Here is an 11,911-nt window from a genome sequence, read left to right on the forward strand (position 1 = left end):
ATATGTCAATCATTGAGAAACCAGTTTAAACAGGTGCTCAAGGTAGCAATAGACGCCATGAGAGATTCTATTCTTCAAGCCTCGCGCCTTGCGCTTGGGCTGGTGCATAGGCATAGAATCTTGTATTTGAAAGATTGGTCAGCCGAAGCATCATGCAAAGCTCCTGGCTAGTTTTCCTTTTTGGTGAACAGCTGTTTGAGGGATGATTTGGATAAATACATCCAAAAAAATTCTAGTGATTAAAGTACCCTTTTGCCAGTTAGGAAGAGGAGTAATTGTATTTCATTTAAACAAGCTCATTCTCCATTGTCAGGAGCATCTGCCTCCAGGCAGTCACGATGGCCTCCGCCATCAAGTTCAAGAGGGGAACTGGAGCCTCCTTATGAGAGGGTGCCCCTGCTCGCTCGAAGTGGGGGAAAGACTTCTGCAGTTCTCACGGGTCTGATAGGAAGAGTGTCAGGAGCCTACAGCCACATCACCCTAAAAGCGCCCAATCTCATCTGATCTCAGAGGCTAAGCAGGGTCGCGCCTGGTCAGTACCTGGATGGGGGACCACCTGGTAAACCCGGTGCTGTAGGCTGCAGATGGGTGACTTCCTGAATAACTCTAGGGTACAAGCTTGAGTTCCAAAAGTCCCTGTCTCCTCATTTTCTTAGATTCCAGAGGAAAAGAAGTCTCTCTTTCAATCATTGGACCATTTTTGTCTCAAAAAATTGCTCTTGGTGGTTCTCATGCAAGAGCAGGGATTGGGATTTTATTTAAACCTTTTGACGGTACCAAAACCAAATGGGTATGTCAGACCTATTCTAGATCTTAAAGAGGTTTCTGAATATCCCCTCTTTTCGCATGTCAATCCGATCAGTGGTATCCATTCTACAAGGTGGAGAACTTCTGGCCCCAATAGACATCAGGGATGCATACCTCCATGTACCTATATTTCCCACTCACCAGAAATATCTACGTTTCGAGGTAGAAAATCTTCCTTTTCAGTTTGTAGCTCTGCCTTTCTGTCTAGCTACTGCACCTTGAATATTTACAAAGGTCCTGGCCCCTCCTGTAGCCAGATTAAGGGCCCAAGGTATAACAATTATAGCTTACCTAGACTATCTGCTCTTGATAGACCAGTTGGTAGCCCGCTTAGACCAAAGTATGATCCACAGCCAACTACCTGGAATACCTAGGTTGGATTCTCAATCTAGATAAATCCTCCTTAAAAAAAACTATCAAGGAGATTAGAGATTAGAATACCTGGTTCTGATTATTGCTACAGCCCAGAAAAGGGTATTCTTGCCCCAGGCAAAGTTTAAGGCCATAAAGGAACTGATTCAGGTGGTCAAGTCAAAGAAGATTCCTTCTATTCGACTTTACATGAGGTTGCTGGGAAAGATGGTGGCTTCATTCAAGCCCATTCCTTATGCTCAGTTTTATTTGAGGCTGCTGCAAAGCAGTATCTTATCGGCTTGGAATAAGAAGATCCAAGCTCTAGATCTCCCAATGTATCTGTCTCCAGGGTGCGCCAAAGCCTCAGTTGGTGGTTGATAACCAAGAATCTGCAGAAGGGAAACTCTTTCCTACTAGTTACTTGGAAGATGACAACAATGAACTTGCCCATCAACATTCTAGAGATCGGGGCAGCGCACTTGGCCCTGAGGCCTGGATGTTCAGGTTACGGAATTGTCCTGTCAGGGTCCAATCCGATAATGCTACAGCAGTGGCCTATATCAATCACCAAGGGGGGCACGAGAAGTCGTGCAGCCCAGAGAGAGGTAAACCATATCTTCACTTGGGGAGAAAACATTTCCTCCTATCCTGCTGCTTCCACGGCTGCTTTGCAGGATCAAGCAGAAAGGAAATCGATGATTCTTGTGGCCCTGGCATGGCCCAGAATATCTTGGTATGCAGAGATCATAAAGATGGTGGTAGGGAACTCATGGACCCTATCACTACGTCCAGACCTTCTCTCGCAAGGTACGGTATTTCATCCTACCTTACAAACGCTAAATTGCATGGTTTGGCTATTGAGACCCACATTCTGAAGAAGCGTGATCTGGCAGGTCCAGTGGTATTTACCTTAGTTAATGCAGAGAAGCTGGCTTCCAAAATCATAGATTATACAGTCTGGAAAGCATATGTCTCCTGGTGTGAATCCAGGGGTTGACACCCCAGGAAGTATGTCATAGTTAGAATTCTCTTACTGTGGATGGGGTTAAAAATGAAGCTGCCTTTGCGTATGATCAAAGGCCAGGTTTCCGCCTTATTGGAATTATTTCAACAAGCACTTGCTTTGCATTCTTTGGTTCGTAGCTTATTCAGGGGGTAACATAGCTTAATCCTCCGGTTAAGTCACCTCTGAACCCTTGGGAGTTCAATTTAGTTCTGTTGGCATTGCTGAAACAGCCTTTGTGAGCCGATACAGCATATTCTCTTGGTCCCTTTGACAAGTAAACTCATTTTCTGGTAGCCATATCTTCTACAAGAATGGTATCAGAGTTGCCTGTTCTTTCTTGTAAAGAGCCATATTTGATTATTCACAAGGATAAGGTAGTATTGTGTCCCCATCCTAACTTTCTACCGAAGGTAGTGTCTAGTTTTTATTGGAACAAGGATATTGTTCTACCTTCATTTTTCCCAGAACTCTGTTCTACGGAAGGGAAATGACTACATTCTCTTGATGTGGTGAGAGCACTCAAGGTCAACTTGAAGACGACTGCTCAGATTCGAAAAACTGATGTTTTGTTGTCTTGCCTGAACGTCCTAGAAAAAGAACAGGCAGCATCGAAATCTACTATTTCTAAATGGATTCAGAAAGTAACTGTTCAGGCTTACGGTTTAAAGAGGATTCCACCCTCTCAAATCAAAAGCCCACTCCACTAGGACTGTTAGTGCTTCGTGGGAGTGCATTACCAAACTTCCATGGTTCAAATCTGCAAGGCCTCAACTTGGTCTTTAGTCCATACATTTACAAGATTTTATCAGGTGGATGTAAAAAGGCATGAGAATATCGCCTTTGGGCGTAGTGTGCTGAAGGCAGCATTATAAGTCCTCTAGTCTCATGTTGTCCTAATTCTGTTGTGTCTCCCTCCTCTCAGTTGGCATTGCTCTGGGACATCCCACATAGTAATTACTATGGTTCTGTGTCCCGTGATGTACAATTAAGAAAATAGGATTTTTATAAACAGCTTACCTGTAAAATCCTTTTGTTTGAAGTACATCACGGGACACAGAGGTCCCTTCCCTCTTTCTGGTATACACGTGTATTGCTTTGCTACAAAAACTGAGGTACTCCCAGTAGTGGGAAGGGTTATATAGGGAGTGGCCTTCCTGTCTTAGGTTGTGCCACTGTCCATCACCTGAAGGTGGCCTAAAACCCACATTCTAATTACTATGGCTCTGTGTCCCGTGATGTACTTCAAAGAAAGGGGTTTTACAGGTAAGCTGTTTTTCCTGGAGCAACTTTACCTATAAATGTCAGTAATCTCTTTTCCTCTAGATGTAAAGAGTGTCCCCTTGTCCTCAGTGTTGATCGTAAAGTGAATAACTTAACACCAAGTTCACTATATGGACCCCTTATATATTTGAACATGTTGATCATATCCCCCTTAATCTCCTCTTCTCAAGAGAGAATACATTCAGTTCCTCTAATCTTTCATCATAGCTGAGCTCCTCCATGCCTCTTATCAGTTTGGTTGCCCTTCTCTGCAGTTTCTCCAGTTCCCCGATATCCTTTTTGAGAACCCATGCCCCAAAACTGAACTGCATAGTCCAGATGAGGTCTTACTAATGATTTGTACAGGGGCAAGATGATATCTCTCTCTTTGGAGTCCATACCTCTCTTAATACAAATAAGGACTTTACTCGCTTTGGAAACCGCAGCTTGGCATTGCATGCTATTATTGAGCTTATGATCTACCAAAACCCCTAGATCCTTCTCCACTATGGATTCCTCCAGTTGTACCCCCCCTAGTTTGTATGATGCATATTCTTAGTTCCCAAGTGCAAAACTTTACATTTATCAACATTAAACCTCATCTGCCACATAGTTCCCCAATTAGACAGAGCATTGAGGTCGGCTTGTAAATTGGAGACATCCTGTAATGACATTTTTCCACTGCATAGCATGGTATCACCTGCAAACACTCAAATGGTACTTTTAATCCCAGACCCAATATCATTTATAAACATATTAAAAAGTAAGAGTCCCAGCACTGAACCTTGGGGTACTCCGCTGATAACCTTAGACCATTCAGAGTAAGAATCATTAACCACTTCAGCTCCGGACCAATAAACACCTTAAGGACCAGAGGTCTTTTTGCAATTTCGCACTGCGCTGCTTTAACTGGTAATTGCGCGGTCATGCAATATTGCACCCAAACGAAATTTGCGTCCTTTTCTTCCCACAAATAGAGCTTTCTTTTGATGGTATTTGATTGCCTCTGCGATTTTTTTTTTTTTGCGATATAAAAGATATTTTCTTCTTTTTGTTATAAGAAAAATCGAATAAACTAAATTTTAGTCATACATTGAGGGCAAAATTTATTCAGCCACATGTCTTTAGTAAAAAAAATGTCAATAAGCGTATATTTTTTGGTTTGCGCAAAAGTTATAGCGTCTACAAACTAGAGTACATTTTCTGGAATTTACACAGCTTTTAATTTATGACTGCCGATCTCATTTCTTGAGGTGCTAAAATGGCAGGGCAGTACAAATCCCCCCCAAATGACCCCATTTTGGAAAGTAGACACCCCAAGGAAATTGCTGATGGGTATGTTGAGCCCATTGAATATTTATTTTTTTTGTCCTAAGGGATTGAATAATGACAAAAAAAAAAAAAAAAAATTTTTTTTTACAAAAAGTTGTCACTAAATGATATATTGCTCACACATGCCATGGTTATATGTGGAATTGCACCCCAAAATATATTCCGCTACTTCTCCCGAGTATGGGGATACCACATGTGTGGGACTTTTTGGGAGTCTAGTCGCGCACGGCACCCCGAAAACCAATCACCACCTTCAGGATTTCTAAGGGTGCAAATTTTTGATTTAACTCCTCACTACCTATCACAGTTTCGAAGGCCATAAAATGCCAAAATAGCACAAAACCCCCCCAAATGACCCCATTTTGGAAAGTAGACACCCCAAGCTATTTACTGAGAGGCATGTTGAGTCCATGGAATATTTTATATTTTGCCAAAAGTTGTGGGAATATTACAAACTTTTTTTTTTTTGCACAAAGTTGTCACTAAATGATATATTGCTCACACATGCTATGGGCAGAAGTCAAATTACACCCCAAAATAAATTCTGCTGCTTCTCCCGTCTACGGGGATACCACATGTGGGGGACTTTTTGGGAGCCTAGCCACGTACGGGACCCCGAAAACCAAGCACTGCCTTCCGGATTTAAATATAAAATGCTACCAAAAAACCTGTTAGCGATGGCAGGGATCAGGTCTGACTCTGCGATCGCTGCAGTTATGTGTTTAGTGTTTTGTAAGTGACAGTGATCGATCGATACTGCACTTGGGTGGGCTGGGCAGAGGGGCAAAACGCAGGTGCTAGCAGGTATCTGGGATGATCCCGCTAACAATGCGTTTTTTTGGAACCCTAAACTGGGGACGCTAGTATAGATCTGATCAGATCAGATATTGATCTGTTCAGATTCTATAGCACTACGGGAGGTGTATGCTTTGCGTGTGGGTGTTAGCGGTACTGGCACTAACCTAGCGCTGCCTGGGGCGACGCAGACCCTGACCCTAAAACCTAATTGATATCACCCGCCGGGTGATCAGGGGGTTAAACCTTTATTGGGTAATAAATGGTGGGTGCCCTGATGCTATAAAAAACAAACTAACCAGAGTCACCCGTAACACTTATACGGTGATCAGTGGTGAAAGGGTTAACTAGGGGCAATCAGGGGGTTCAAATTTTTATTAGGTAGTATATGGGGGTCCCTGGCGCTATATAAAAACCTGACGGGGAACCTAAATAACTAACTGGCTAACCAGCGTCACCAGTGACACTTATACTGTGATCGCTGGTGAAAGGGGGTGAAAGGGTTAACTAGCAGCAATCAGGGGGTTAAAACCATTATTGGGTAGTATATCGGGGTACCTAGCGCTATAAAAACCTGGCGGTGAACCTAAAAAAATAACTAGCTACCTAGCGACACTAGCGACACTGATGCAGCGATCAGAAAAATTATCGGTTAGTGACACTGGCAAAAGGGGGTGAAAGGGTTAACTAGCGACAATCAGGGGGTTAAAACCGTTATTGGGTAGTATATCGGGGTACCTAGTGCTATAAAAACCTGGCGGTGAACCTAAAAAAATAACTAGCTACCTAGCGACTGTAGCGACACTAATGCAGCGATCAGAAAAACGATCGCTTAGTGACACTGGCAAAAGGGGTGAAAGGGTTAACTAGCGGAAATCAGGGGGTTAAAACCATTATTGGGTAGTATATCGGGGTACCTAGCGATATAAAAACCTGGCGGTGAACCTAAAAAAATAACTAGCTACCTAGCGACACCAGCGACACTGATGCAGCGATCAGAAAAATGATCGCTTAGTGACACTGGCAAAAGGGGGTGAAAGGGTTAACTAGCGGCAATCAGGGGGTTAAAACCATTATTGGGTAGTATATCGGGGTACCTAGCGCTATAAAAACCTGGCGGTGAACCTAAAAAAATAACTAGCTACCTAGCGACTGTAGCGACACTAATGCAGCGATCAGAAAAACGATCGCTTAGTGACACTGGCAAAAGGGGGTGAAAGGGTTAACTAGCGGCAATCAGGGGGTTAAAACCATTATTGGGTAGTATATCGGGGTACCTTTGCGATATAAAAACCTGGCGGTGAACCTAAAAAAATAACTAGCTACCTAGCGACACATGCAGCGATCAGAAAAATGATCGCTTAGTGACACTGGCAAAAGGGGGTGAAAGGGTTAACTCTAGGGGCAATCAGGGGGTTAAATCTTTATTGGGGGGTGATAGGGGGCTACCCTGGACCTAACACTAACTGTCCTGACAGTTTTTACTGTCACAACTGACACTGAATGCATTGATCAGTAAAGAAATGATCAATGCAATCAGTGACACTGTGACTGGGGGGGAGGGGGGGCGGGGGGGATCGGGGGGCGATCGGGGGGGGGTTTGTGTGCCTGTGTGTACCTACATGTCAGTGTAGTGTTGGTGCACACTTACTATTAGTCTTCTCCTCGTAGTCCGGTCAAAAAGACCGCCCCGAGGAGAATGACATTACTTCCTCCTTCCTGTGTAAACAATACACAGTGGGAGGAAGCTTCTCATTGGCCAGGAGCGATCCAGAGGGGGTGGCCGAAAACCAACGGCCATCCCCTCATCACGGAGCGCTCCTGGAGCGAACCGGACCGTCGTATCCAACGGGAGGGGGTCCGATCGGACCCCCCACCCGCTGGAAGGCAGGCACGTACATCTACGTGATTGTGCCTGCCTGTGCCATTGTGCTGACGTACATTGGCAATACGGCGGTCCTGAAGTGGTTAACCACTACTCTCTGAATTCTGTCTTATAGCCAGTTTTCTATCCATTTACAAATTGATCTTTCCAAGCCTGTAGACCTTCCGTGTGTGCGGAACTGTGACAAACTCTTTTGCAAAATCCAAGTATACCACGTCCACCACCACCCCTCTGTCCAAGGTTTTACTTACCTCCTCATAAAAAAAAATCAGGTTTGTTTGACAACTTCTATCTTTCATGAATCCATGCTGTCTGTTGTTTAAAATATTAAATTTCCAGCAAGAGCTCATCTATGTGGTCTTTTATTAAACTCTCCAGTATCTTCCCGACTATAGAAGTTAAAGCGGTAGTAAACCCGCACATTTTTTTTTTTTTTTTTAAACCTGCAAAGCAAAAGGTATAATGAGCTAGTATGCACCGCATACTAGCTCATTATGAAATACTTACCTTAGTACGAGGCCCCGACATCTGGCCCGATCCACGCCGAGGGAGCCGACATGCTCCCTCGACATTTCTTCCGGGTATCGCGGCTCCGGCGCTGTGAGTGGCCGGAGCCGCGATATCGTCACTCCCGCGCATGCGCGCGGGAGATTTCATTCCGGCCGGCCGGCCACTGCCGGATTTTCAGGCCGAGAATCCCCTTGTGCGCATGCGCCGCTGCAGTCAGCGGCGCATACCGAGGGGAATATTTTTTTTACCTACAGGTAAGCCTTATTATAGGCTTTCCTGTAGGTAAAAGTTACAAAAATGAGTATACAACCACTTTAAACTAACAGTTCTATAGTTACTTGCTAAAGACTTTGTCCCCTTTTTAAATATAGGCACAACATTGGTCCTACACCAATCCAGTGGTACCATTCCAGTCATTAACAAATCCCTAAAAATTAGATACAATGGCTTTGAAATTACAGAGCTCAATTCTTTTAGGGTCTGTGGGTGGATGCCATCTGGTCCAGGTGCTTTATCCACCTTTATTTTGTCTATATATTTCTGGACCATATCACTTTTGAGCCATTGTGGATGATTTGGAGCTGTGTCACTACCACCCCATTATGGACATAAGCTCCCCCATGATCCTTTGTATACACAAATTGATCGGAGACGTTGGCTGCTGCACTGATGGGACTGTATGCCGGTGCAGCAGAAATTGTCTATGATCAATAGTAACCACAGCAATATAATGTCACCATAGTGACACTGTGTTTTGACCTGTTGACAGCATGTCAAAAACTAAATAAAAATGTAGGCAGTCAATACATCAGGATTGATTAATACAAACTATATTACCGAAAGTATTGAGACGCCTGCCTTAACACACACATGAAATTTAATGGCATCCTCGTCTTAGTCCGTAGGGTTCAATATTGCGTTGGCCCACCCTTTGCAGCTATAACAGCTTCAACTCTTCTGGGAAGGCTGTCCACAAGGTTTAGGAGGGTGTCTATGGAAATGTTTGACCATCACCAATAAAGCAAGGTCCATAAAGTCATAGATGAGCGAGTTTGGGGTGGAGGAACTTGACTGGATTTTAATGGCATCACAGTCTTAGTCCGTTGGGTTCAATATTGACTTGGCCCACCCTTTGCAGCTATAACAGCTTCAACTCTTCTGGGAAGGCTGCCCACAAGGTTTAGGAGTGCGTCTATGGGAATGTTTGACTATTCTTCCAGAAGTGCATTTGTGAGGTCAGGCACTGAAGTTTGATGAGAAGGCCTGACTCGCAGTCTCTGCTCTAATTCATCCTAAAGGTGTTCTATCGGGTTGAGGTCAGGACAATGTGCAGGCCAGTCAAGTTCCTCCACCCCAAACTCGCTCATCTATGTCTTTATGGACCTTGCTTTGTGCACTGGTGCGCAGTGATGTTGGAACAGGAAGGGGCCGTCCCCAAACTGTTCCCACAAGTTTGGAAGCATGAAATTTTCCAAAATGTCTTGGTATGGTGACGCCTTAAGAGTTCCCTTCACTGGAACTAAGGGGCCAAGCTCAACCCTTGAAAAAACAACCCCACACCATAATCCCTTCTCCACCAAATTATTTGGACCATTGCACAAAGCAAGGTCCATAAAGACATGGATGAGTGAGTCTGCGGTGGAGGAACTTGACTGGTTGACTGATACAGGGTCCTGACCTCAACCCAAAAGAAAACACTTTTGGGATGAATTAGAGCAGAGACTGCAAGCGAGGGCCTTCTAATCCACATTAGTGCCTGACCTCACAAATGCGCTTTTGGAAGAATGGTCAAACATTCCCATAGACACATCTCCTAAACCTTATGGACGGCCTTCCCAGAAGAGTTGAAGCTGTTATAGCTGCAAAGGGTGGGCCAACTCAATATTGAGACCTACGGACTAAGACTGAGATTCCATTAAAGTTCATGTGTGTGTTTCTCCAGTCACCCAGTCCCCCATACAGTTAGAAAACACAAACAGGGAACACATTTAACCCCTTCCCTGCCTGTGTCATTAGTACAATAACAGTGCATATTTTTAGCACTGATTACTAAAATAAGTGCACACTGAAATATTTTGTTTCGGAATTTTGTTTTCGTCCGAAAAAAATACATTTATTTAGTTAGTCCCAAAATTTGTTTTTATTTATTTTGTTTTTCCGTTAAAAATTGCATTCGTCCGAAAATCCAAATGAATTAAGGTCGAATCTGTCATTGAAGGCTTATGGTGTCTGTCGAATGTTCAAAGAAGATTAGACGGAGCAGCTAAACTGTATGACTCCGTATAGTTTAGCTGCTCCGTCTAATCTTCTTAGAACTTTCGACACACACCATAATCCAAAGATTAGACGTTTGTATGTTTTTCACTGTTTTGTCTAATCTTTGTCGTTCATGTTGAATGTATATAGTTCAAACAGAAAATGGACTGGTGATAGTGATCACTGATCAGACAGGCAACAAGATAGGGTATATAGAATCTGTATAGAATCTCAATCTACAGTACCTGTCTAAGACAGGTATTTGCACCCACTGCCGGGCATAGACTCCTACGGGAGTCTATGCCTCTTCCTGTCCCACCGCGCTGTCTGCTGGGACACACATGGGTCCCAGAGACAGCGCAAACCATTCCCATTGCGCTGTGTGACTCGCGCATGAGCAGTAGGGAACCAGGAAGTGAAGCCGCAATGCTCTTCCTCACCGAGAATGGCGGCGGCAGCAGCCGAGAGCCGAGTGATCGATTCGCCTTGGCTGCCGACATCGCTGGACCCCGGGACAAGTGAGTGTCCATTTATTAAAAGTCAGCAGCTGTAGTATTTATAGCTGCTGGCTTTTAATAATTTTTTTTTTTCGGGTGGACTCCCTCTTTATGGTTAGGCACATTCAACCACAGGTTTGATAGAGACAGATTGTTATTGTCAGTGTCATGTCAAATCTCCTATCTATATCGAACTGTTGTCACAATGAAAATTAAAATAAAGCATTTGTTTATTTCGGATCTTTCGTTTTTTCGGATTCTGCACTTTCGTTATCGTTTGTTAAAAGGATAACGAAAATACCTGAAATTCGGAACGAAAATGCATTCGGACGAAAACGAATGGACATGTCTACTGCTTACTGTAATAATGTCACTGGTTCCCAAAAAAAGAGTAAAAAATATCTGTTAGGTGTCCGATCTGTCTACCGCAATGTTGCAGTCCCGCTAAAAATCACTGATCACCACCATTACTAATAAAAAATAATAATAATAATAATAATAATGCCATAAATCTATCTACTACTTTGTAGATGCGATAACTTTTGCACAAACCAATCAATATAAACTTATTGCGATTTATTTTATTTTTTTTATTAAAAATATGTAGCAGAATACATATTGGCCTAAACTGATGAATACATTTGTTTTTTTACATTTTGTTTTTGGAAATGTTTTATAGCAGAAAGTAAACAATGTATGGACACATGCATGAGTTTGTTGGACATCCCATTCCAAAACCATGGGCTTTATTAAGGAGCCCCCCCCCCCCCCCCCCCATCTATAGAACTCTCTACTCTTCTGGAAAGGATTGCTACACAATTTTGGAGTGTGTCTGAGGGAATGTGTGCCCATTCAGCCAAAAGGGCATTTGTGAGGTCAGGTACTGATGTTGGATGAGAAGATCTGGCTCACAATCATCATTCCAATTCATCCCAAAGGAGTTCAGTAGGGTTTAGGTCAGGGCTCTGTGCAGGTCCCTCAAGTTCTTCCCTGCCAAAATGGTCAAACCATGTCTTTATAGAGTTTTGTGCATAGGGTCTGCCCAATATTTGTACCCCAAGGTTGGAAGAGCACAATTGTCTAAAATGTCTTTGTATGCTGTAACATTAACAGTACCCTTCACTGAAAACACAACCCAGTCAGTTAGAGGGGTGTCCACATTGGACAAGTAGTATAGATGCATTTATTAAATCTGTTTTTATTTTGACT

The 11,911-nt window shown here is 43.4% G+C and overlaps 1 pseudogene; it reads left to right on the top strand.

Moving 5' to 3' along the window:
- The first annotated feature begins 462 nt into the window (after positions 1-462).
- LOC143928716 (5S ribosomal RNA) lies at positions 463-580 on the top strand (annotated as a pseudogene).
- The last annotated feature ends 11,331 nt before the right edge of the window (positions 581-11,911 follow it).

The sequence above is a fragment of the Lithobates pipiens genome, unplaced genomic scaffold, assembly GCF_037356315.1.
Source record: "Lithobates pipiens isolate NorthernLeopardFrog02 unplaced genomic scaffold, aLitPip1_a1.2 Scaffold_23, whole genome shotgun sequence".
In the NCBI taxonomy this organism is placed as follows: domain Eukaryota; kingdom Metazoa; phylum Chordata; class Amphibia; order Anura; family Ranidae; genus Lithobates; species Lithobates pipiens.